Genomic DNA, 26,520 nt, shown 5'->3' with positions numbered 1-26,520 from the left:
TGTGTGAAATGATCAATGTTTTGCTTTTTGCTTCATTCTCTTTTGTGTTTTTTCATTTAAGACAAATTAAATGAAGATAATAATACCAAAGAATTTGTGTTTGCAATTATTTTCAGGAAGAAACTGAGTATTATCTGACAGAATTGCAGGGGTGTCAATACTTTTGGCCACAACTGTACATACAAACATACACACTCACATTCAGCTTTATATATTAGATGAAGTAACATATGGTGCCCATTATACTGTATGAAGTAATATATGGTGCCCATTATACTGTATGAAGTAATATATGGTGTCCATTATACTGTATGCAGTAATATATGATGCCCATTATGCTGTACGAAGTATGGTCCCCCTTATGCTGTATGCAGTAATATATGATTCCCATTATGCTGTACGAAGTAATATATGGTGCCCATTATGCTGTATGAAGTAATATATGGGGCCCATTATACTGTATGAAGTAATATATGGGGCCAATTATTCTGTATGAAGTAATATATGGGGCAAATTATACTGTGTGAAGTAATATATGATGCCCATTATACTGTATGAAGTAATATATGGTGCCCATTATACTGTATGAAGTAATATGTGGTGCCCATTATACTGTATGCAGTAATATATGATGCCCATTATGCTGTACGAAGTAATATATGGTGTCCATTATACTGTATGAATTAATATATGGTGCCCATTATGCTGTATGAAGTAATATATGGTGCCCATTATGCTGTATGAAGTAATATATGGGGCCCATTAAAATGTATGAAGTAATATATGGTGCCCATTATACTGTACAAAGTAATATATGGGCCCATTATGCTGTATGAAGTAATATATGGGGCCCATTATACTGTATGAAGTAATATATTGGGCCCATTGTACTGTATGAAGTATTATATGGGGCCCATTATACTGTATGAAGTAATATATGGGGCCCATAATACTGTATGAAGTAATATATGGGGCCCATTATGCTGTATGAAGTAGTATATGGGGCCCATAATACTGTATGCAGTAATATATGGGGCCCATTATACTGTATGAAGTAATATATGGGGCCCATAATACTGTATGAAGTAATATATGGGGCCCATTATACTGTATGAAGTAATATATTGGGCCCATTGTACTGTATGAAGTAATATATGGTGCCCATTATACTGTACAAAGTAATATATGGGCCCATTATGCTGTATGAAGTAATATATGGGGCCCATTATACTGTATGAAGTAATATATTGGGCCCATTGTACTGTATGAAGTAATATATGGTGCCCATTATACTGTACAAAGTAATATATGGGCCCATTATGCTGTATGAAGTAATATATGGGGCCCATTATACTGTATGAAGTAATATATTGGGCCCATTGTACTGTATGAAGTATTATATGGGGCCCATTATACTGTATGAAGTAATATATGGGGCCCATAATACTGTATGAAGTAATATATGGGGCCCATTATGCTGTATGAAGTAGTATATGGGGCCCATAATACTGTATGCAGTAATATATGGGGCCCATAATACTGTATGGAGCATTATGTGGGGATAGGTTATGACTTTCTGTTTGTTGTGGATCTGACCGCTGGGACACCCATGATCCTAGGAAACGTAGCTTTGAAGAGCACCATGTAAATGGAGCTGTGGTCAATCATATGCGCTGTGGTGCCATTCACATGTGGCTCTTCAAATAACTCCTTAAAGAGAGTGATGAGGGGACGGCAATGTATAGCAAAAATTCACTCTTCGGGGGTGAGGAATGCTATAGTTTGTGGGCTGGTGGGATTTGTGTGGCAGGGCTGCATTTTTGTCCCAGTCCGGCAGTCCGGTCCTGTGCCAGGCCTATTATTGCCATTAATGACTCTTGTTCTGGATACTTCTTCATTGTTCTTGTATGTGCGTGTGATGGCGCTGACATCCTTGTGTTTGGACACCTTTTTTTTTCCATTTATCTAAATCAAAATGTCCACTATTGTACTCAGTTTTACAGGATAGATATGAAAATTTACTTTGTGTGCGGGGGGGGGGGCGTCATTTTGCTGTTCGCCTCGGGCAGCAGAGAGACTAGGTTCACCCCTAAGAAAGACATAAATCCATGCGACACATTCACACATTCATTCCTGCTCTGAGTGTGTCAAAGGTTGTCATGAGTTTATACTCCCAGACAGGGCCGGACTGGAACTGAAATTCAGCCCTGGCATTTGAAAGCACACCGGCCCACCAATACGTGGTGAATGTGAAATAATTTTGGGCACTTGTGTGTTCTGACTTATTTGTGGATCTGTCACATTTTTTAAATAAAAATTGCTGTAAACTGCACTTTATCATTAACAGATAAAACTGAATTTACGTAATGTCGAATACAAATATCCTTCCAGGAAAATGTAAATTTCTTTCAACTGGACTGACAGATATATTTGTAATAAAGAATGCTGTTTTATGTACCAGAAAAATGAATAAGATATCTGAAATATCATGGAAAAGCAGCTTATTTTTTCCTTGCAGATTTAAGCAGTTTCATGTCTGCAGCGTCCATTCTTTCGGCATTTTTGCAGCATTTTTCGCTCATTCTAAAGAACAGGAAAGAATCTCAAAAAAAGCAACAATATCAATGCGATTTTCCTGCCAAGAGACATGTTTGGTGCAGAAATGTCTGTAGCACATACTTATCATGTGCACACACCCGCGCCATTTCATTTCCAGTAAATATTGCAGACTATGGACTGTTATCTTTACCAGTTGTTATCTTGGACAGGAGAAAGGTGCCCGTACACTGGCAGACTGCAGCCGTTAATGGCTTTCCACCACTGCGCAATATACTGTGGGTTTGGAAAGTATTCAGAACCTTTTAAATTTTTCACTCTTTGTTTCATTGCAGCCATTTGGTGAATTCAAAAAAGTCAATTTTTTTCTCATTACTGTACACTCTGCACCCCATCTTGACTGAAAAAAACAGAAATGTCGAAACTTGTGCAAATTTATTAAAAAAGAAAAAAATGAAATATCACATGGTCAATAAGTATTCAGACTCTTTGCTCAGACACTCATATTTAAGTCACATGCTGACCATTTACTTGTGATCCTCCTTGAGATGGTTCTCCTACTTCATTAGAGTCCTGCTGTGTTCAATTAAACTGATAGGACTTGATTTGTTAAGGCACACACCTGTCTATATAAGACCTCACAGCTCACAGTGCATGTCAGACCAAATGAGAATCATGAGGTCAAAGGAACTGGCCAAGGAGCTCAGAGACAGAATTGTGGCAAGGCACAGATCTGGCCAAGGTTACACAAGAATTTCTGCAGTACTCAAGGTTCCTAAGAGTACAGTGGCCTGTGTTGTGATTGAGTCACCGAGGAGGAAAAAACAAAACACAAGCTCAGCCCAGAAAATCAGAGAGGTTGGAAACTAGCAGATTGCAGACCCCTAATCCTATTACACAACTAGCAGTAGCCGTGGAGTGTTCCTACGGTGATCCTAGACACCTCGTCACAGCCGGAGATCTAAATAAGCCTAAAGAGAGAAAAGGGAAAAACTGACTGCCCCAGAGCAGACCCCAAAGCAATAGGCAGCCCCCAACATATAGTGACGGTGAAACGAGATGAAAACACTAACACAGAAAGATAGGTTGAGCAAACGATGGGGCCCAAGCTAACTAAAAAGGACAGGACAGAAAAGCTGCTGTCTGCAATCCGAGAAAACCCTGCTAAAAATATTACCAACACAACTGATAAGCAAAAAGGACCCTGAAGTCACTAGACTTCAAACCCTATATCAGCACTCAGAATATTCTGAAAGCAGAGCAAAAGAGAACACTGATCAAGGAATTAGAATCCAGCACATCCCCGGCCGGGGATGGCTGAACTCAAAAAACAAGGTAAGCAAAACCAAAACTAATAAGTTCAATAGCAGAGCAAAAACTTATCTTTGGGAAGCAGGAATCAGACTGGTCTCCAAGAATCCAGCAGAGAAATCACCAGCCACTCAGAAGGGCGTCGGCTGCCTTATATCCAATCTGAAGTTCCTGTTACCCAGTCACAATCCACCTGATCAGGTGTTTGGTTTCTTTCATCCAAATCAGCCTCACTACCTTCCTTCACCAGAAGAGGGAGATCCTCGGACACAAAAGGTGAATGTACAGATGAGCTCACAACAGGCCTCCATAATCCTTAAATGGAAGACATTTGGAAACACCAGAAATCTTCCAAAACCTGGCTGTCCAGCCAGACTGAGCAGTTGTGGGAGAAGAGCCTTGGAGAGAGAGGTAAAGAAGAACCCCAAGATCACTGTGGCTGAGCTCCACAGATGCAGTAGGGAGATGGGAGAAAGTTCCACAAAGTCAATTATCACTGCAGCCCTCCACCAGTCGGGCCTTTATGGCAGAGTGGCCCGACGGAAGCCTCTCCTCAGTGCAAGACATATGAAAGCCCGCATAGAGTTTGCTAAAAAAACACATGAAGGACTCCCAGACTATGAGAAATAAGATTCTCTGGTCTGATGAGACGAAGATAGAACTTTTTGGCGCTAATTCTAAGCAGTATGTGTGGAGAAAACCAGGCGTGCTCATCACCTGCTCAATACCATCCCAACAGTGAAACAAGGTGGTGGCAGCATCATGCTATGGGAGTGTTTTTCAGCTGCAGGGACAGGATGATTGATTGCAATTGAAGGAAGCATGAATGTGGCCAAGTACAGAGATATCCCGGATGAATATCCTTGATGAAAACTTCTTCCAGAGTGCCCATTTTACCAATGAAACTTCTCAATGAATTTTTCTAGGGGTGCAGTGATTATATTGACACCACACGTGTGTCACAGACGTTTATAGCCATTAGGTAGTGAAGAAAAAATAATTTGCATTTTTACCAAGATTGTGTGTTAGCCTCAAGTTTTACATTTTCACACTGGGAAATGGGTAAACATGGCACCAAAATTTGTCCAACAATTTCTACTGAACATGGCAATACCCCATATGTGGCTGTACAGTACTACTTTGCCATACGGAGAGACTCGGGAGGGATGGAGTGCTATTTGTCTCCTGGAGTGCAGATTTTCCTAGACCAGTTTGCGGATTCCATATAAAGCGCCCCTGAGTGCTAGAAAAGCAGAATCCCCCCCACATTTTGGAAATTATAACCCTTTGAGAATTTATCTACAGATGTAGTGACAATTTTGGTCCATGGATGTTTTCCAGAAACAGGCAGCAGTGGATACTGCTTAGTGAAAATTGCAAACTGCCATTGTAGTGACCAGTACACTGTAGTGACCAGTACATTATGACCAGCTTATGATCCTGGAGACACGTACCTGCAAATTAGGCAGGCTCTCATCACTATAGAAATGCCAAACATGTAGGCGCTAAATGTTATTTAGGCACACTGGGGCTCAGAAAGGAGGGGGGCATTTGGATTTGGAAGCAGAGAATTTGCTGAATTTCTTTGGGGGAGCGAGGAGCCAGTTAGCCTCATCCAGAGCCTTTGTGCTACCAGTAACGTGTAAGCCCCCTATATATCCATTAACAGATGACAGATCTGAGTGGGGAATTGCTTTTTTTTGTGGTTTTAGTTGAAGCTTTTATTGGGCACGTTTTACATAACGTTTGGGATCACATTTATCCGGCACTCTACGCTGACCACTTAAGCCCCCTTCACACATAGCGAGATCGCTAGCGATATCGCTAAAGCATCACCGATTTTCAGACGCAATAGCGATATTGCTAGCGATCTCACTACATGTGACACTTACCTCCGACCCGGCTCCCCGCTGGATATCGCTGATCGCGCGAGATCTTCCTGCTGGCACCGACGAGCGACTCCATGGACGCGGGCGGAAGATGTCACCCTCGCTGCATGTGACAGGTAAGTGACGACCCCTGAACGCTGCTGCATCGCTGGTGAGATCTGTCTGTTTGGCAGCTCACTAGCGAACATTTAGCGCTGCACCAGCGATCCTGACCTGGTTGTATCGTTGTCGGGATCGCTGGTGCATCGCTAAATGTAACGGGACCTTTACTTTGGGGTTTCGAGATAAATGTCTGAGTGACGTGATTCAGATGAAACCCCCGAGGGATCCATTCACTAGTGAGGCAGCAGAGTTACTCTGGACTCGGTCTGTCCTCTCTTCAGCGGTGTCCTTTTCAGAAATGCACAAACTGCAGCTGACGGCACTTTTATGCAATCCTAAAAAGACGGACACCACCGGATCACAAGTCCTATGGCGTCCACAGTGTCTCATCTGCCTCATTATAGGGAAATTTCTGCCAGATGTTCCGTCTGAATCACGTAATTCAGAGATTTACATGGAAACCCCGGTGAAAGTGTTCAGAGCAAAGAGCAGGATAAATGTGCGCCAAGATTTACTGCGATATTTGGGAGGCAGAATTAAAAATCAACAGCATGTGAAGAATTGGTTTTATTTATTTTTTACGCCATTCCTCATGCAGTATTAGTTATTAGGCAACTTTATTCTTCGTTTTTGCATCACAATATTTTTCCATATTTCGGCTGACAGAGTCATTTTCGGGCATGTGACATTTTTGGATCGCTTTCTTTTCTGATTTTTGGGAGAGGGAATGAACAAAAAACAGCAATTCAGGAATTGCTTTTTTTCATACCGTTCTGCGTGTAAAATTGGTAAGACCATAGCTCCCAAGTGTCCCATTTTCCACGGGACAGTCACGTTTTTGCTCCGCCCACCCGCTGTCCCGCCCGGGACTCTTTGTCCTGCACTGCAGGGAGATAAGCCGCACCCCCTCATGCACCCCTTCCTCGCCCTTCCGGAGACCCACCGCAGCCCTCACAGCCTGCAACGTCACTAGGCTGTGTTCTCTCTCTTCTGTGGCACAGGACCTGTGATGAGGTCACAGGAGGGGAGGAGTCAGGGGTCACTTGATCAGGAGCCTCCTGTCTGCAGGACTCTGCTGTGCTGGTTGTCATGTTGCACTGCTGGATGAGGGAAGTTTCTGTGTGGGGTCAGGAGGGGTTTACAATGTGGATGTAGCAGAGCCGTGTGTTGTATGAGGTGTACGGAGTGGAGCCGCATGTGTACGAGGTGTACGGAGCGGAGCCACGTGTGGACAAGGTGTACGGAGTGGAGCCGTGTGTACGAGGTGTACGGAGCGGAGCCATGTGTGTACGAGGTGTATGGAGCCGCGTGTGTACAAGGTGTACAGAGCGGAGCCACGTGTGTACAAGGTGTACAGAGCGGAGCCATGTGTGTACGAGGTGTACGAAGCAGAGCCATATGTGTACGAGGTGTACGGAGCCGTGTATGTACGAGATGTACGGAGCGGAGCCGTGTGTGCGAGGTGTACAGAGCCGCGTATGTACGAGGTGTACAGAGCGGGGCCGCGTGTGTACAAGGTGTACGGAGTGGAGCGTGTGTGTACGAGGTGTATGGAGCCGTGTGCATACAAGGTGTACAGAGCGGAGCCACGTGTGTACGAGGTGTACGAAGCGGAGCCGTGTATGTACGAGGTGTACGGAGCGGAGCCGTGTGTGTACGAGGTGTACGGAGCGGAGCCGTGTGTGTAAGAAGTGTACGGAGCGGAGCCACGTGTGTACTAGGTGTACGGAGTAGAGCTGCGCGTGTACAGAGCAGAGCCACGTGTGGACATGGTGTACGTAGTGGAGCCGTGTGTATGAGGTGTACGGAGCTACATGTGTACAAGGTGTATGGAGCGGAGCCACGTGTGTACAAGGTGTACGGAGCGGAGCCATGTGTGTACGAGGTGTACGGAGCGGAGCCGTGTATGTACGAGGTGTACGGAGCGGAGCCGTGTGTGTGCGATATGTACAGAGCCGCGTGTGCACGAGGTGTACAGAGCGGAGCTGCGTGTGTACAAGGTGTACAGAGCGGAGCGTGTGTGTACGAGGTGTACGGAGCCGTGTGCGTACAAGGTGTACAGAGCGGACCCACGTGTTTATGAGGTGTACGAAGCAGAGCCGTGTATTACGAGGTGTACGGAGCGGAGCCGTGTGTGTACGAGGTGTACGGAGCGGAGCCGTGTGTGTAAGAAGTGTACGGAGCGGAGCCACATATGTACTAGGTGTACGGAGTGGAGCTGCGAGTGTACGAGGTGTACGGAGCAGAGCCGCGCATGTACGAGGTATACGGAGAGGAGCCGCACGTGTGCAAGGTGTAGGGAGCGGAGCCGCGCGTGTGCGAGGTGTACGGTGCGGAGCCGCGCACGTGCGAGGTGTACAGAGCGGAGCTGCACGTGTGCGAGGTGTACGGAGCACAGCTGCGTGTCTATGGAGCGAAGCCATGTGTGTACAGGGTGTATGGAGCGGAGCCGTGTGTGTACAGAGCGAAGCCTCGTGTGTATGGAGCGGAGCAGTGTGTACGGAGTGGAGCTGCGTGTGTATGGAGCAGAGATGTATGTGTACGAGGTGTATGGAGCAAAGCCACATGTGTACAAGGTTTACGGAGTGGAGCCATGTGTGCGCGAGGTGTACGGAGCGGAGCCGTGTGTGTACAAGGCATACAAAGCCGAACCGTGGGTGTATGAGGTGTGTGGAGCCATGCATGTATAAGGTGTATGGTGGGGAGCATTCATACCTCCCAACCATCCCAGATACAGCAGGACAGTCCCGATTTTGAGTCTGCCCCACCGCCCTGGAAGGGAGGTTACTTTTCCCGCGGACACAGGAGTACACGGCGGAGCCCCGAGGAGCACTTTAAAATTCGCACGTGACGTTCCACCGGAAGTAACATGCTGGAAGCTGACCGGAAATTAGGTCATTTCGGGAGGAGATTGTGACGGAACCATGGAGGCATTTCAGGGAATGCTTCAGATCCATAACCGTGTCCTCCTCCGACAGCGCGGACAACGGGATCGCCTTGGACTCGGGGTTGTTGGCATGAGAACGGATCATGATATGTCCTGCATTGGGAGGCTCAGATGGGCACTACAATGTGAGCCGGGCTGCTATAGTATCTTTATAGAATCTTTATTTCTTTCTCTCTCTGTTTCTTTCTATCTCTCTCTTCATTCTTTCTTTCCCCTCTTCCTTTCTCTCTCTCTGTTCTTTCTTTCGCTCTGTTCTTTCTTTTCCCTCTTTCTTTCTGTCTCTATTTTTTCTCTCTCTGTTCTTCCTTTCTCTCTGTTCTTTCTTTCCCCTCTTTCTTTCTCTCTCTCCATTCTTTCTTTCTCTCTGTTCTTTCTCTCTCTGTTTTTTCTTTCCCCTCTTTCTTTTTTTCCTCTCTTTTTCTGTCCTCTCTTTCTATCTGTTCTATCTTTCTTTCTCTCTTTCTGTTTCTTTCCTCTCTTTCTTTCGCTCTCTTTTTTCTTTCCCCTCTTTCTCTCTCTAATCTTTCTTTCTTTCTCAAATCTTTCTTTCTCTCTCTGTTCTTTCTCGCTCTCTCTCTGTTCTCTTTCTTTTTCTTTCTCTGTTCTTCCTTTCTCTCTCTCTGTTATTTCTTTCTGTCTGTTCTTTTTTTCCCCTCTTTCTTTATCTCTCTCCGTTCTTCCTTTCTCTCTTTCTCTCTCTGTTCTTTCTTTCTCTGTTCTTTCTCTCGCTCTGTTCTTTCTCTCTCTCTGTTCTTTCTTTCCTCTCTTTCTTTCCTCTCTGTTCTTTCTTTCTTTCTCTCTGTTCTTTCTTTCTTTCCCCTCTTTCATTCTTTCTCACTCTGTTCTTTATTTCTTTTCCCTCTTTCTTTCTTTCTCTCTCCCTCTCTATTCTTTCCCCTTTCTTTTTTTCTCTCTCTCTGTTCTTTTATTCTGTCCACTTTTTCTTTCGCTCTCTGTTCTTTTTCTTTCTTTCTTTTTTTCTTTCTTTCTTTCTTTCTTTCTTTCTTTCTTTCTCTCTGTTCTTTCTTTCTCTCCCCTCTCTGTTCTTTCTTTCCCCTCTTTCTTTTTTTCTCTCTTTTTCTGTCCCCTCTTTCTATCTTTTCTTTCTTTCTCTCTCTCTCTGTTTCTTTCTTTCCCCTTTCTTTCTTTCTCTCTGCTCTTTCTTTCCCCTCTTTCTCTTTCGGTCTGTTATTTCTTTCTCTCTCTCTGTTCTTTCTCTCTCTCAGTTCTTTCTTTCTCCGTTTTTTCTTTCTCTCTCTGTTCTTTCTTTCTCCTCTTTCTTTCTATCTCTCTGTTCTTTCTTTCTTTCTTTCCCCTCTTTCTTTTTTTCTCTCTCTCTGTTCTTTTTTCTGTCCCCTCTTTCTTTCTCTCTGTTCTTTCTTTTTCTTTCATTCCCCTCTTTCTTTATTTTTCTAATCTTTTTCTTTCACTTTCTCTGTTCTTCCTTTTCCTCAGTACTAGTCCATGTGCCAACAGTACCAGCCACTGTACCCATAATGCCAGCCACTGTGCCCTCAGTACCAGTCAGTGTGATCAGCAGTGCTAAATGGGTGCAGTTGGGGTGTGGACATGGGTGTGACTAGTGAAATGGGTGTGGTCAGGACGTGTCCCAAAAATTGCCTTTGTCCCTCTTTCTCTTCAAAAGTTGGGCGGTATGGGTAAGACAGCTTTATTCTTTGGGTCAGTACGATTAAAGCAATACCTCATTTATATCGTTTTAGGTTTTGGCGCTTTTACACAATAAAAACTATTTTATAGAAAAAAATTATTATTTTTCATCACTTTATTCTGATAGATATAGCTTTTATTTTTCTGCTGATGGAGCTGTATGGCAGCTTGTTTTTAGTGGGACAAGATGATGTTTTTAGCAGTACAATTTTTTTTTACATCCGTCTATTTGATTGCGTTTATTGCACTTTTTGTTCCGCTATATAATGATAAAGCATTGTTTTTGCGTCGTTTTTTATTTTTTTACAGTGTTCACTGAAGGGGTTAACTACTGGGACAGCTTTATAGAGCGGGTCATTACGAACACGGCAAAACCAAATATGTGGACTTTTATTGTTTTGTTTTAATTAATTTACATAAATAAATGTATTTATTGGAAAAATATTTATTTTTTTCTTTATTTAGAGATTTTTAAAAAAATATTTTTACACTTTATATATTTTTTTACTTTATTACAGTGTCCCAGGATGGGACATTACTGTATTACATCAGATCGCAGATCTGCTACTCTGCACTGCAGAGTATCAGATCAGGATCTGACAGGCAGGGAATGGGGCATGTCAGTGCTTGCTCCCAGCAGGCGCTCACAACCCACCTTCCCTGCAGGACCAAGAAGAACCCCGCAGTCATCTTGGGGCTGGGGATCTCCATGGAGATCATCAGGACAACGCGATCGCAAAGCATTGCCCTGATGGAAGTGCGCAGGGAACCCACTCCCTGTGTGATGCCCCTCTTTGTTGCTGTCACTACTGACAGCGGCATCAGAGGGGTTAAATGCCCGCGATCAGGACTAGCACCGATCGTAGGTGTTGCTGCAGGATGTCAGCTTTCACATACAGCTGACACCCGCACGTGACTGCCGCGGCGCTCAGCGTGAGGCCACGCGATCACTGTGCCATACTAGTACTGCTGTGCATTCCCGCAGAGCAGTACTAAGTACAGCGCATTTCGAGAAGGGGATAAACACATCTGCCACTTTTGACAACCTGATCTCTTACACTAAACAGCAATAGCCCAAAAAGAGGACCTGAAAATCCTCCAAAAATTCAAAAACACAGCAAAAAGGCAGAGATGCTTAAATAACTAATACCTCACATATTTTTTATATGTGTTTTTTGCACTTTATTTCTCAGGGTGCTGTTGGGCCCATTCGGTCTTGTAAACTGTGGTGTCTGTTCACATGGGATGCATTTGGATACCGCAAGGCAGCCCGCCTGAGCTAATAGTATGGGTATAAATGATAGGCTGTTAAACTGGATGCTGTGCATTACCATTGTGTGAACAGCGCCGCATACATGTCCTCATTGTGCATTAATATACCAAGCAACTGCCCCCTCCATGCATTGGTAAGTTGTGTACGGTTGTCTCATAGGTATTCTTGCACCTGTATTGCCGCCATCTTAACTATATGGGTCCACTGCACCCTGATAGTGCATTTTTTTGGAGGCCTGATCTCTTGCTAAAGGAAAATGTCAGCTGAGAAAATCAAAGGCTGCAAATCTGGCAGTATTTTACTTTTTGCTGGCTGTCACGATCCATTTTTGGATCTGTGGCAGATCTGGCTTCTCAGATTAAATTTTTTTTCTTTCAGGCCATTGGGGGTTAATGTCAGTTTTCCCCCCACTGGCCTGCTGGTGTAATTGCACTGCTGCTGGGTCTGCTGATGTGGGTGGTGACCACTCCCACAATCCTTCAACAGGGCACCTGATGCATCAGCTGACTTGATGTTAGATGATTCTAGCTAGAGTGACCACATTGAAGGAAGGAGCTGGCTGAGTGCAGTGGTGCTTTGCTGAGTTTGCTGATCTGGTGTCTTTATCCTGCTGTGCAGTGTCTTGCAGCAGAAAGCTAAGTGTTGCATTTTTTGTTACGTTGTTCCTTTTGGTGTCTGTCTTTCCATTCCTTTTGATGTATTAGTGCAGCGGTGGGACCAGTGCTCTCACCTGTCAGCTCCCTACTTAGGGATAAGAGGAGGGAAAGTGAGTGTTTAGGTATCCTGCATGACGACGGGGTGAAAGAACCCGTATAAGGACGATAGTGAGATCAGTGCACATCCTCAGGTGAGTGCAAGAGGTGTCCATTCCGCCGTTACCCACCGACAGAGCCCACGATTGTTATAGTTTACCTGGTGTTCCCTGGTTTGTTGTACTGCTTGGTGACCGACCAACCGTTGGGTCATGTCGCACTAGTCAGTCACTCTGTGACACTGGTGACATTAATGTGTATCGCCATCATTGGTGATTAAGTTAGATGGCTTTCTTCTTTCCACTCCCCTTTATCCTTCCCCCTCTAACAACACAGAGGTGTACATTCCCAAGTGTTCTTTATTTTTATTGTTCTCATCTCCGGATTCTAGGCCAGTCCCTCCCTCCAAGGACATTAAATCCCCAGACGAAGGAGACTTGGCACCCTCTGTAAGCCCTGCCAAAGCCAGAACCTCACCCTCAGCTTCCTCCTCAGAGTAAGAGATGTTCTCAAGGGCTTGGAACCAGTTAGAAAGACCAACCAGAGGGGAGTCAGTTTTTCCTTCCTTAGGCACCTTGGTCAGAGTGGGAGAAGATGTTTTACCTCCCTTCTTTCTCTTCTTTTTAGTGCCAAGCTTACACTTGTCCTCTAGCCACTGCTTATTATCCTCATCCATGAATGGGTGACCTAACTCACCACACAGGTGGCACCTAATCTCTACACAAGATGCAGCAAGATGGCCAATATCCAAAGCCAAAGCCGCACTTGTGACAGAGCTTCTGTTGCCCCTGGTAGAAGACCAGGATACGGTTCCAACCCAGGATGGTAAACGATGGAATGTGGGCAACCATACCACCTGAACGCTTAAGTTTTACCATAAATGTCCAGGCCCCTGACCAGATACCAAACTCATTAAGGTTTTTCTTTGGCATTTCCACCACCTCTCCATATTAGCCAAGCCACGTTATGATGTCATAACAAGAAAGCTACTTGTTACAAGTCATTAGTCACTTTCTTGACTTGGTTTTGGCGAGGCACCACCTGAATGGCAAAGTCTCGCCAGCCGGGCTTATTTTTTGTAAACTCATAATTCAACCAGAAGAGCTCAAGCCCCTCTGGCAAATAAAGCTGACATCAAACTCAGGTGTGGAATAGGGTTGTATCAAGGCGTAGATGTCAATCGTCTGGAAGCCCATCCTTAGCAGGAGCTCCACAACCTTAGACCATGGAGGATACGCATCACTGTCCCTTCACCAAAGACAGACCAGATTCTTACACATACAGTCCAGCCTGGCTGTTGGGAGGGACCACACGGTATCCCCTTTTTACTTTCAGAAGGCCCCGAGGCCATGCCTCTCTATCCAGAAGGATAGATCATCCTCTCATCCCTCTACCATTAGTGATCTCTCCCCCTTCTTTAGAGCCTTCAGGAGACGCTGCTGCAACATGCCGTCCCCAGAGCTCGGAGACGAGGAGGATGTCCTATCTCCCCTAGAGTTTACAGCGGCATAACTACAGACAGGCGCTGCCACCATCGGGGAGGCAACCGGACCAGTGACCACATCAACTCCAACAGTAACACTATTACCCACCTCCATAGTCCACTCACCATCCACAAAACCAACAATCACACCACTAAAAGATTTTTCCTCATTCATACTTACCACTACATTCACTCCTGCTGGACCAGTAACAACAGGGGCTGACATTTTGACCTCTGCATCATGGAGGAGGGGGCAGACATGTAGCTTACCGCTTCCTGCAGCTTTGGCTTGGTGGTCTTCTTTGCCTTTTTCTTCTGGCCCCCAGGTGCTTCCTCCGGTAAATCATCATCAAGATGGAAATTCTGTATGCACACTGGGGACTCCAAGAGCTTGATATCTGCCATTAGTGCCCCTCCCTGGCCACTGTTGTCATTGTCTTCCCCAGAGCTAGCAGAACTGCGATCGGATGGCAATGTTGCCTGTCCTGCAGGTTGCTCACTGCACGTGGCTTGTGGGTGACTTTGCAAGCTGCCAGGTGGGGCTTTCTGCTGCTGATCTTCACTCCCATCATCCACCTGTCTCTCAGGCTGCAGCCCCATCTGCTGTTACGCTCTGGTATCAGCCATTTCTCTGAATCTGATTTCACTTTGCAATTTTTTTAATGGTCTACTTTTTTCTCTAATGAAAGCTTTCCTTACTTTAAGCTCATTGATTTAAATTTTTAGTCTTTTTACCTCTGCCTAAAGTTGAGTCTTCCTTGGTTTGGAGGCACCCACAGATTTGGTGCTTATGCAGCGCAGCTCCTCCCGGAGCCTCCTGAGAGTCTTACTTGCATTTTTATACTTGCGGAGGTGGCTGACCCAGGAGCCATAGATGAACACAGACTCCCGGGGTCTCTGCAGCCCCCAATCTTGCTCAGTGAGGTCGGACTCACCTCCATGACCACTCAGTTTTCCTCAAGAAGGACCGCCATCACACACACTTGCAGACTTCTCCTCCATGCTGAAAGCCTTGCGGCTTCTCTGGGTCTCTACAGACTCGGGGAGAGTAGGAGAAACATTGCTGCAACTCCTGGTGGAGTGTCTCACCCATGAGTCCTCTGATGTGCAGGCCGATTGCTGGATTCCTCTGCCACCGTGGGCCTGGTACGGGGAACAGAAGCCTGGGACTCGGCTCAATCTCTCCTCCCTGGAAACCCACTCCCTCCCTGGGTAAGAGAGAGCAGGTCCCCAGGTGGATAGTTGTTGGTTCTCAGAGCTCAGGAACACACAGTAGGATCAGTAGCAACAGCACCCACAATTACCAGAATGAGCAGTAGCTGAGCAGAGCTGCACTCACTATTCTGCTGGTGCAGTCAGTGTGTACATACATTACATTACTTAGGCTAGTTTCACATTAGCGTTTACGGCCGCAGCGTCGGGCTGCGCACGGCCGCCGCTAAGCCCCGCCCCTGCCACGCCTCCGCCGGTAGCTTTGCCTACGGACGCATGATGCTGCATGCGTCCTGCGTCCCCTATCTTTAGCACTGGGGACGCAGGCTGTGCGCAGTATGCGTTTGGCGGCGCATGCGTCCTTTTGACGCTGCGCCTACCAGCGCCAAACGCAACAGGTTGCAATTTGGTGCGCTCGGCGCAGCGTCAAAAGGACACATGCGCCGCCTAACGCATACTGCGCATGGCCTGCGTCCCCAGTGCTAAAGATAGGGTGTGGGGAGGAGGACCCCCATATAGTGATTGGGCCGGAATCAAGGGGACCGCCATCAGGGTTATTGAAGGAACTACATCAGGGAGATTACAAAGAGAGACATGCGACTGAAGTTGTCAGGGCAACAGGGGGCGGGGCTAGGAAAAGAGGAGCAGGGGGCGCGCTGAGGTGGCAGTTGGGGGAGAGCCAGAGTGAAGGCAGGAAGCAGGGAGACTGGCAGGGACACCGACAGGAGCCTGTGAGGAGAAAACTGCGCATTTACCGACAAGAGAGACGTGAGAGACTGTTACCGGAGACTGCTCCCCGCCCCCGTTCTCAGACCATCATCCCCGCTGCCCCCCACCTTTGTGGGGGAGGATCTTTACCTCAGGTTGTGGCCATGAGTACACGTAACCAGGCCACAGAGGCTTGTACACTTCCTCCCAGCCTTCTCCCACCACGGCGACCTTGCCATCACCGGCCTGAAGATACTCCACCTCGTCATAGGAGAGGTTAAAAGGCCCGCTACCCCGGCTTTGGGAGAGACTCCTTGATAAAGGACGGCTACAGGTCATCTGGGGAACTGCGTCATCACCGCGCGCTACCGGCATCGCTTTCTTCAGGGCCTGTTGCGCCCCACCGGCATCGCTTTCTTCAGGGCCTCTTGCGCCCCACCGGCATCACTTTCTTCAGGGCCTGTTGCGCCCCACTGGCATCACTTTCTTTAGGGCCTGTTGCGCCCCACCGGCATCGCTTTCTTCAGGGCCTGTTGCGCCCCACCGGCATCGTTTTCTTCAGGGCCTGTTGCGCCCCATCGGCATTGCTTTCTTCAGGGCCTGTTGCGCCCCATCAGCATCGCTTTCTTCAGGGCCTGTTGCGCCCCACCGGCATCGCTTTCTTCAGGGCCTGTTGTGCCCCACCGGCATTGCTTTCTTCAGGGCCTGTTGCGCCCCACCGGCATCGTTTTCTTCAGGGCCTGTTGCGCCCCATCGGCATTGCTTTCTTCAGGGCCTGTTGCGCCCCATCAGCATCGCTTTCTTCAGGGCCTGTTGCGCCCCACCAGCATCGCTTTCTTCAGGGCCTGTTGCGCCCCACCGGCATCGCTTTCTTCAGGGCCTGTTGCGCCCCACCGGCATCGTTTTCTTCAGGGTCTGTTGCGCCCCATCGGCATTGCTTTCTTCAGCGCCTGTTGCGCCCCATCAGCATCGCTTTCTTCAGGGCCTGTTGCGCCCCACCGACATTGCTTTCCTTAGGGCCTGTGGAGCCCCATTCCTTTCCGGAGTAGCGAGGCATCAAGACAGCCGCCTCAGCGACCTCTACGCGGCCACGCTCACAAAACCGGCAGCCCCCTGGAAGGCTAAGTTGCACTATAGTCTTGTTAAGATTGTTGAGTCCCTGCGTGAACTGTTTGTTTTGTCATTAATTTATGTTTGTTCAGCCGAGCCCAGCGGCTACAGTTTGATAAAAGTTATTTCACAAACTACCATCCGTCTAGTGTCTCGACAGACAGTGGTGCTCCAGATCAGGGTAGAGCTTTAAACTCCACAAATGAGGGGGGTCCCCGTACCAGCATATCATTGGGGGCCATGCTGAACAACCTGCCCAGGCCGAGGTGGCACTCATGGCACTGGACGGGGAGGCGCGGAGGTCAGTGACGCTGAAACCTCCGGGGAACCGCAACACGTTTGAAAAAGTGTTACAGATAGTAGAACAGACCCATGGGGACGCCGCTCGGAGCCGAAAACCACAACTAGGGATGGTGCAAGTCCTGAAGATTTGGTAGCAAAGTGTCCAGTAGTTTGGGCAGAAATAGAGGGCCGGGCCATCCGGTATCTGGTGGACACGGGGTCACAAGTAACCACTATGCCCGCAGCGTACTTTCAACAAAACTTTCCGGAGGCAGCAAGGCCTCAGTGGGGGCCCATGATTAGACTAGTAGCCGCCAACCAACTGCCGGTCCCGGTTGCCGGGGTAGTGTGGGTGCAGGTGACGTTGTGCGGTAAACCCCTTAGTCGTAGAGGGGTGGTGCTGACTCAAGGAGAAGCTGATCAATGACATCCCGTCACCCTAGGCATGAATATTTTAAAAGAGTTTGGTAACCTGTTGCTTAATGATCCCACACAAAAGATACTGAAGCAGTGGGGTTCTCGCACAGCCCAGGGACAGGTATTCCAGCAGCTGGTGCGAGGTGCGCGGGTGCATCAGGACTGCCAGGAGGGTGAGGCTCTGGGCAAGGTCATCGTGTCAGCGGCACCCCTGCTTGTGCAGCCTCCTGGACAGACAGTGATGGCCCTGCCAATTCGGGCCCCGATACCTTTAGAGGGCATGGAGGTGCAGGTGGAGCCGTGTTGCTCAGAGCACTTACCTCCTGGCATACTTGTGGCCCGTTCCCTCGCTACGGTGCAAAAAGGAACCGTCCTGGTACGCTGCGTTAACCTTGAAGACCGAGATACTATTCTGAAAGCACGGACTGTACTGGCCAAACTAGTAAAGCCTTTAGAAGAAGTGCTGCCCGCTCCTGCGGTTCAATTACAAGTACACCCCGAGGATCTTTGGGAAGTAACAATACGAACCTTACAGGCCCACGAAGTCTCGATACAAGAGAAGGGCCGAAATATTTTGGAGCAGATGCGGGCCGAGCTTTCTGGACTAACTGCAGTCCAACTTTCACAAGTAAAAGCATTACTGGGACAGTACCATGAAGTATTTGCTAGCCATGAGGATGACTTCGGGTGTACCACCGCCATCACTCATGAGATCCCCACAGCAGGAGCGGCCCCTATCCGAGAACGATACCGACAGATTCCGCCACAACTCTATCAAGAGGTGAAAACTTTGCTGGCCCAAATGCTGCAAAAAGGGGTGATACGGGAAAGTCAAAGCCCCTGGGTGGCCCCAATCGTGTTGGTCCGGAAGAAAGATGGTACACTACGATTCTGTGTGGATTATCGTAAATTGAATGCTTGCACTATTAAAGATTCATACCCATTGCCCCGCATAGAAGAATCCCTGTCCGCGTTGAGGAAGGCAACATATTTTTCGACCCTGGACTTGGCCAGTGGGTACTGGCAGGTGCCCATGTCAGAGGAAGACAGAGCTAAGACGGCGTTCATAATGCCCATGGGACTGTTTGAGTTTAATCGGATGCCATTCGGGCTGGCCAACGCCCCGGGACCTTTCAGCGATTGATGGAGCGATGTCTAGGGGATCTCAATTTTGAGGCCATGTTGATCTACCTGGATGACATCATTGTCTATGCCGCCTCCTTCGAGGACCACCTGAAGCGGTTGGGGCAGGTACTCAGCCGGTTGCAAAAGTACGGGTTGAAGGTGAAGCCTCAGAAATGCCACCTTTTTCGCTCTCAGATTGAGTATCTGGGTCATGTCGTTTCGGCAGAGGGTGTGAGGCCATCCCGGGAGAAGATTGCTGCTATCCAGGAGTGGCCTACCCCCGAGACGGTGAAAGATGTGCGGGCTTTTCTGGGGTTAGCTGGATATTACCGTCGTTTCGTAAAGAATTTTTCATGTCGAGCTCGAGCCCTGCATGACCTGCTGAAGGGGGCTCCCGCTGGGGCCAATGGGTGAAAAATCCAGTGGCAAAACCCTCAGGAAGAGGCCTTCCGAGATCTCAAGGCTGCACTTTCGGATGCCTCAGTGTTGGCTTATGCGGATTTCTCTCAGCCGTTCATCCTGCACACTGACGGGAGTCTTCACGGGCTGGGGCTGTGTTGTCACAGGTTCAGGATGGCCGGGAGAGGGTGATCGCATATGGAAGCCGTTCACTCCATGACTCCGAGCGTAACCCTGACAATTACAGCTCTTTTAAGCTCAAGCTCTTCGCAGGGGTGTGGGCTATGACGGAGAGATTCGCAAAGTACCTAGCGGGCTCCGAGGTGGTAGTGCGAACTGACAACCCACTGGCTCATTTAGAAAACGCCAAGTTGGGGGCTTTGGAGCAGCGATGGGTGGCCCGGATGGCGAAGTACAATTATAAGATTATTTAAAAAAGAGGGGCCGAGAATGTTCATGCAGATGCCCTCTCCAGGATTCGACATACAACTCCCGGACAGAATCGAGACGAAGAATTAGAAGGAGAGGAAATACCGTTCGCTCTTACCGCTGCCGTACTCACCAATGTTGATTCAAAAGTATCTTCCCCAGAGGCCCACAGGGGCATCCTGGAACAATCTCGGGATAAGTGGATACAACAACAAGAAGATGAAGAAGTTGGACTTCTCCGGATATGGGTCGCCACTGGTCAATTACCCACTGATGCTCAACGGCAAACTTTGACCCAAGACCTGTCGCTGATGCTGCGACAATGGGAGAGGCTGATTATCTGAAAGGGACTACTGTACCGTAAAATCACTTCGCAAACCACCTCAACGACTGCTTGGCAGGTGGTTACGCCTGGAGCTCAACTACACGAACTGGCTCGAGAGGCTCACGAAAAAGGGGCCCACTTTGGAATTAAAAAGACTTTGCAATGGTTACAACAGAAAGTTTATCACCCACGCTTGTCGGCTGTTGTGGACGAAGTTTGCCGTACCTGCCGCTTATGTGAACTGGCCAAACCGCCCGCTCAGAGAGCCGCAACACAACGCAGTCACATTGTGACTTCAGCACCCCTTGAGCTCCTGACGGTGGATTACCTGAACATTGGTCCCGCATTCCAGGGTTATGAACACTGCCTCGTCATGGTGGATCATTTCACCAAGTTCGCTGTGGTCACCCCTACTCGGGACCAGACCGCGGAGACGGCCGCCTCCGCAATTTGCAGAAACTTTATACAAGTGTACGGCTGTCCTCAACGTATACATTCCGACCAAGGAGCATGTTTTTTGGGGAAAGTTATGGAGCAACTACATCATCTTTATGGGATTGACAAATCCCGGACCACACCATATCACCCGCAAGGGAATGGGGCTTGTGAACGATTTAATCGGACATTGATTCAAATGCTACGTACTCTGGAGAGTGACAAGAAAGCTTGTTGGCCTGAATATGTTTCTGAATTAGTATGGGTTTATAATACCGGGTACATCGAGTTACGGGCTATACTCCTTATTCCCTGTTGTTTGGACGAGAGGGTAAAGGGATCACGGAGGTAGAGTTGGACCCTGAAGAGCCTCGAACATGGTCCAGAGTGTCTTCTTGGGTTCGAAATCATCGCCACAGGCTGCAAACTCTTCATTGAATTGTACATACCAAACTCCAAGACTTTGAACACCCAGGGAAGAACACAACATCCCCTCCTCATCTCTAAAGCGGGGACCGTGTGCTTGTACTGGATCAACGCCCCCAGAACAAACTGGAGTCACGTTGGGAAGAGAGTCCTTATCGGGTACTACGCCGTATCCATCCAGAAGGACCTGTGTACGAAATACGGCCCGAGCAGGATGAAACACTGCCCACCCGCATTGTGCATCGTAATATGTTACGCCCGTGTATTTCCACCGACCCAAAACAACTGGAATCGTCCCGGTGACATCCGAACCGGAGTCCATATGTTGGGACTCGGATGACGAGGATTTCCCTCCAGACCCCAAGGGCCCTCCACCCAATAATGAGCCAGTTGACACAATTAACCCGCCTGCATTATGCAGCCCACCGACGTCCACCACCCCAGAAGATTCCACCCCAGTCGAACTTAGACATTCCGAGCGGTCAACAGCCGGCAAACCCCCCGAACGATATGAACAAGACCAGTTCGTATGGCAACGAATATCGACACCTTTACAGGCCAATCTCAATAGACTAACACCCTCGCCCGAGGACTGGCGAGCTTACAGGGTGGGGAATGTGGGGAGGAGGACCCCCATATAGTGATTGAGCCGGAATCAAGGGGACCGCCATCAGGGTTACTGAAGGAACTACATCAGGGGGATTACAAAGAGAGACATGCGACTGAAGTTGTCAGGGCAACAGGGGGCGGGGCTAGGAAAAGAGGAGCAGGGGGTGCGCTGAGGTGGCAGTTGGGGGAGAGCCAGAGTGAAGGCAGGAAGCAGGGAGACTGGCAGGGACACCGACAAGAGCCTGTGAGGAGAAAACTGCGCATTTACCGACAAGAGAGACGTGAGAGACTGTTACCGGAGACTGCTCCCCGCCCCCGTTCTCAGAGCATCATCCCCGCTGCCCCCCTCCTTTGTGGGGGAGGATCTTTACCTCAGGTTGTGCCCGTGAGTACACATAACCAGGCCACAGAGGCTTGTACACTTCCTCCCAGCCTTCTCCCACCACGGCGACCTTGCCATCACCGGCCTGAAGATACGCCACCTCGTCATAGGAGAGGTTAAAAGGCCCGCTACCCCGGCTTTGGGAGAGACTCCTTGATAAAGGACGGCTACAGGTCATCTGGGGAACTGCGTCATCACCGCGCGCTACCGGCATCGCTTTCTTCAGGGCCTGTTGCGCCCCACCGGCATCGCTTTCTTCAGGGCCTGTTGCGCCCCACCGGCATCGCTTTCTTCAGGGCCTGTTGCGCCCCACCGGCATCGTTTTCTTCAGGGCCTGTTGTGCCCCACCGGCATCGCTTTCTTCAGGGCCTGTTGCGCCCCACCGGCATCGCTTTCTTCAGGGCCTGTTGCGCCCCACCGGCATCGTTTTCTTCAGGGCCTGTTGCGCCCCATCGGCATTGCTTTCTTCAGGGCCTGTTGCGCCCCATCAGCATCGCTTTCTTCAGGGCCTGTTGCACCCCACCGACATCGCTTTCCTTAGGGCCTGTGGAGCCCCATTCCTTTCCGGAGTAGCGAGGCGTCAGGACAGCCGCCTCAGCGACCTCTACGCGGCCACGCTCACAAAACCTGCAGCCCCATGGAAGGCTAAGTTGCAATATAGTCTTGTTAAGATTGTTGAGTCCCTGCGCGGACTGTTTGTTTTGTCATTAATTTATGTTTGTTCAGCCGAGCCCATCGGCTACAGTTTGATAAAAGTTATTTCACAAACCACCATCCGTCTAGTGTCTCGTCACTGCATCCTGCGAACCTGCTAGACCCTACAAGGGGACGCATGCAGCGTCATGCGTCCGTAGGCGGAGCTACCAGTGGAGGCGCAGCAGGGTGCGGGGCTTAGCGGCGGCCGTGCGCAGCCCGACACTGCAGCCGTAAACGCTAATGTGAAACTAGCCTTATCCTGTACAGATCCTGAGTTGCATCCCATATTATCCTCCAGAGCTGCACTCACTATTACCCCCCCATGAATTGTCTGCAGACAGAATCTGTTGCTCCTTAAGGCCCCGTCTCACATAGCGAGATCGCTAGCGAGATCGCTGATTTGTCACCGATTTTGTGACGCGACAGCGATCTTGCTACATGTGACACGCAGCGGCGACCGGCCCCCCTGCTGGATATCGCTGATCATGCTCAAATGTCCTGGGCCATTTTTTCATCTGCGGTGTCCCACTGGCCAGCATGCATCGCTGTGTTTGACGCCGATGAGCGACCTCGTTGGCGACGAAGAACTCAGGACCGCAGGCTAGAATCGTGCAGAATAGCTGCTGTGTGACAACGCACCAGTGATCCCTACCAGGTCGTATCGTTGTCAGGATTACTGGTGCGTCGCTATGTGAAATGGGACCCTTTCTTGGGGAAGGAGAGCTTGTACTATGACACTGAATAACCAGACACCTCAGCAGGATCCTGGGACCTCGTGTGTGGCCCTCACTAGCTGACAGGCCCGCGCTATACACCGTGTACAGGCTCGGTGTTGCGGACACTTTATGCTGGTGCTGTATAGAGATGAGAAATCAGTATATACAGTCACTGTGCAATAATCTGCAGCTTTAGGGACCCTTAATCCCCTGTGCCCCCACTACTAATGATGTTACATTGATTTCATGCAGTTTGGATATTAACATATTTATGGTGCTGCAAAAATAAAAGACTAATAAACACAAATCATCAGCACAGACAATCCTACACTGAAAGTTAGTAAATAATCTGCAGAAAATATCACTATGTATCTGAGCAATAATCTGCAGTTCACTGAGAGGTCAGTGGTGTAATAATCTGCAGATTTCCTTGTTTACTCTGCTATTAACCCTGTGCGATCCTTACCTGCGGTTCAGTCTTTCTGTGGGTCGTGGTGCAGGGAATCCACAGCATGTTATGTGTGGGTGGTGACAGCTGAGTGGATGTGGGGTGTGAGATAACTGGGACTTGATATGTGTGGGCGTATAGAGCTGGATCTCCAGCCTGCACCTCACAGGAGTGTGTGCTGTGGGGGCTCACAGTGTAGATACACTATGATTACACCACCCCAAGACTGTGCACTGGGGGGGGGGCTCACAGTGTACAGATACACTATGGTTACACCTCCCCAGGACTGTGCACTGCAGTGGCTCACACTGTATGGATACACTATGGTTACACAACCCCAGGACTGTGCACTGGGGGGGGGCTCACAGTGTACAGATACACTATGGTTACACCACCCCAGGACTGTGCACTGCAGTGGCTCACACTGTATGGATACACTATGATTACACCACCCCAGGACTGTGCACTGTGGGGGGCTCACACTGTATGGATATACTATGATTACACAACCCCAGGACTGTGCACTGGGGGGCTCACAGTGTACAGATACACTATGGTTACACCACCCCAGGACTGTGCACTGCAGTGGCTCACACTGTATGGATATACTATGATTACACAACCCCAGGACTGTGCACTGGGGGGCTCACACTGTGTGGATATACTATGATTACACAACCCCAGGACTGTGCACTGGGGGGGGGGGCTCACAGTGTACAGATACACTATGGTTACACCACCCCAGGACTGTGCACTGCAGTGGCTCACACTGTATGGATACACTATGATTACACCACCCCAAGACTGTGCACTGGGGGGGGGGGCTCACAGTGTACAGATACACTATGGTTACACCTCCCCAGGACTGTGCACTGCAGTGGCTCACACTGTATGGATACACTATGGTTACACAACCCCAGGACTGTGCACTGGGGGGGTGCTCACAGTGTACAGATACACTATGGTTACACCACCCCAGGACTGTGCACTGCAGTGGCTCACACTGTATGGATACACTATGGTTACACAACCCCAGGACTGTGCACTGGGGGGCTCACACTGTATGGATATACTATGATTACACAACCCCAGGACTGTGCACTGGGGGGCTCACAGTGTACAGATACACTATGGTTACACCACCCCAGGACTGTGCACTGCAGTGGCTCACACTGTATGGATATACTATGATTACACAACCCCAGGACTGTGCACTGGGGGGCTCTCACTGTGTGGATATACTATGATTACACAACCCCAGGACTGTGCACTGGGGGGGGGGGGCTCACAGTGTACAGATACACTATGGTTACACCACCCCAGGACTGTGCACTGCAGTGGCTCACACTGTATGGATATACTATGATTACACAACCCCAGGACTGTGCACTGGGGGGCTCACACTGTGTGGATATGCTATGATTACACAACCCCAGGACTGTGCACTGCAGTGGCTCACACTGTATGGATATACAATGATTACACAACCCCAGGACTGTGCACTGGGGGGGGGGCTCACAGTGTACAGATACACTATGATTACACAACCCCAGGACTGTGCACTGGGGGGCTCACACTGTATGGATATACTATGATTACACAACCCCAGGACTGTGCACTGGGGGGCTCACAGTGTACAGATACACTATGGTTACACCACCCCAGGACTGTGCACTGCAGTGGCTCACACTGTATGGATATACTATGATTACACAACCCCAGGACTGTGCACTGGGGGGGGGCTCACAGTGTACAGATACACTATGGTAACACCACCCCAGGACTGTGCACTGCAGTGGCTCACACTGTGTGGATATACTATGATTACACAACCCCAAGACTGTGCACTGGGGGGGGGGGCTCACAGTGTACAGATACTGTACACTATGGTTACACCACCCCAGGACTGTGCACTGCAGTGGCTCACACTGTATGGATATACAATGATTACACAACCCCAGGACTGTGCACTGGGGGGGGGGCTCACAGTGTACAGATACACTATGGTTACACCACCCCAGGACTGTGCACTGCAGTGGCTCACACTGTATGGATATACTATGATTACACAACCCCAGGACTGTGCACTGGTGGGCTCACACTGTGTGGATATACTATGATTACACAACCCCAGGACTGTGCACTGGGGGGGGGCTCACAGTGTACAGATACACTATGGTTACACCACCCCAGGACTGTGCACTGCAGTGGCTCACACTGTATGGATACACTATGATTACACCACCCCAAGACTGTGCACTGGGGGGGGGGCTCACAGTGTACAGATACACTATGGTTACACCTCCCCAGGACTGTGCACTGCAGTGGCTCACACTGTATGGATACACTATGGTTACACAACCCCAGGACTGTGCACTGGGGGGGTGCTCACAGTGTACAGATACACTATGGTTACACCACCCCAGGACTGTGCACTGCAGTGGCTCACACTGTATGGATACACTATGGTTACACAACCCCAGGACTGTGCACTGGGGGGCTCACAGTGTACAGATACACTATGGTTACACCACCCCAGGACTGTGCACTGCAGTGGCTCACACTGTATGGATATACTATGATTACACAACCCCAGGACTGTGCACTGGGGGGCTCTCACTGTGTGGATATACTATGATTACACAACCCCAGGACTGTGCACTGGGGGGGGGGGGGCTCACAGTGTACAGATACACTATGGTTACACCACCCCAGGACTGTGCACTGCAGTGGCTCACACTGTATGGATATACTATGATTACACAACCCCAGGACTGTGCACTGGGGGGCTCACACTGTGTGGATATGCTATGATTACAC

At 49.0% G+C, this 26,520-nt stretch overlaps 1 protein-coding gene across 1 annotated transcript in view; it reads right to left on the bottom strand.

The window, feature by feature from the left end:
- Positions 1 to 23,824, bottom strand: part of STON2 (stonin 2) — a 114,738-nt gene extending 90,914 nt beyond the window's left edge. The window contains exon 1 of the mRNA XM_073587025.1: positions 23,719 to 23,824. The gene's annotated coding sequence lies outside the window, so the exon portion shown is untranslated. The remainder of the gene's footprint in view (positions 1 to 23,718) is intronic.
- Between the last annotated feature and the right edge of the window lie 2,696 nt (positions 23,825 to 26,520).

Source organism: Dendrobates tinctorius, unplaced genomic scaffold, assembly GCF_039654945.1.
Source record: "Dendrobates tinctorius isolate UK_male_01 unplaced genomic scaffold, ASM3965494v1 ptg000010l, whole genome shotgun sequence".
NCBI lineage: Eukaryota > Metazoa > Chordata > Amphibia > Anura > Dendrobatidae > Dendrobates > Dendrobates tinctorius.
This window is presented reverse-complemented; position numbering and strand designations above follow the sequence as displayed.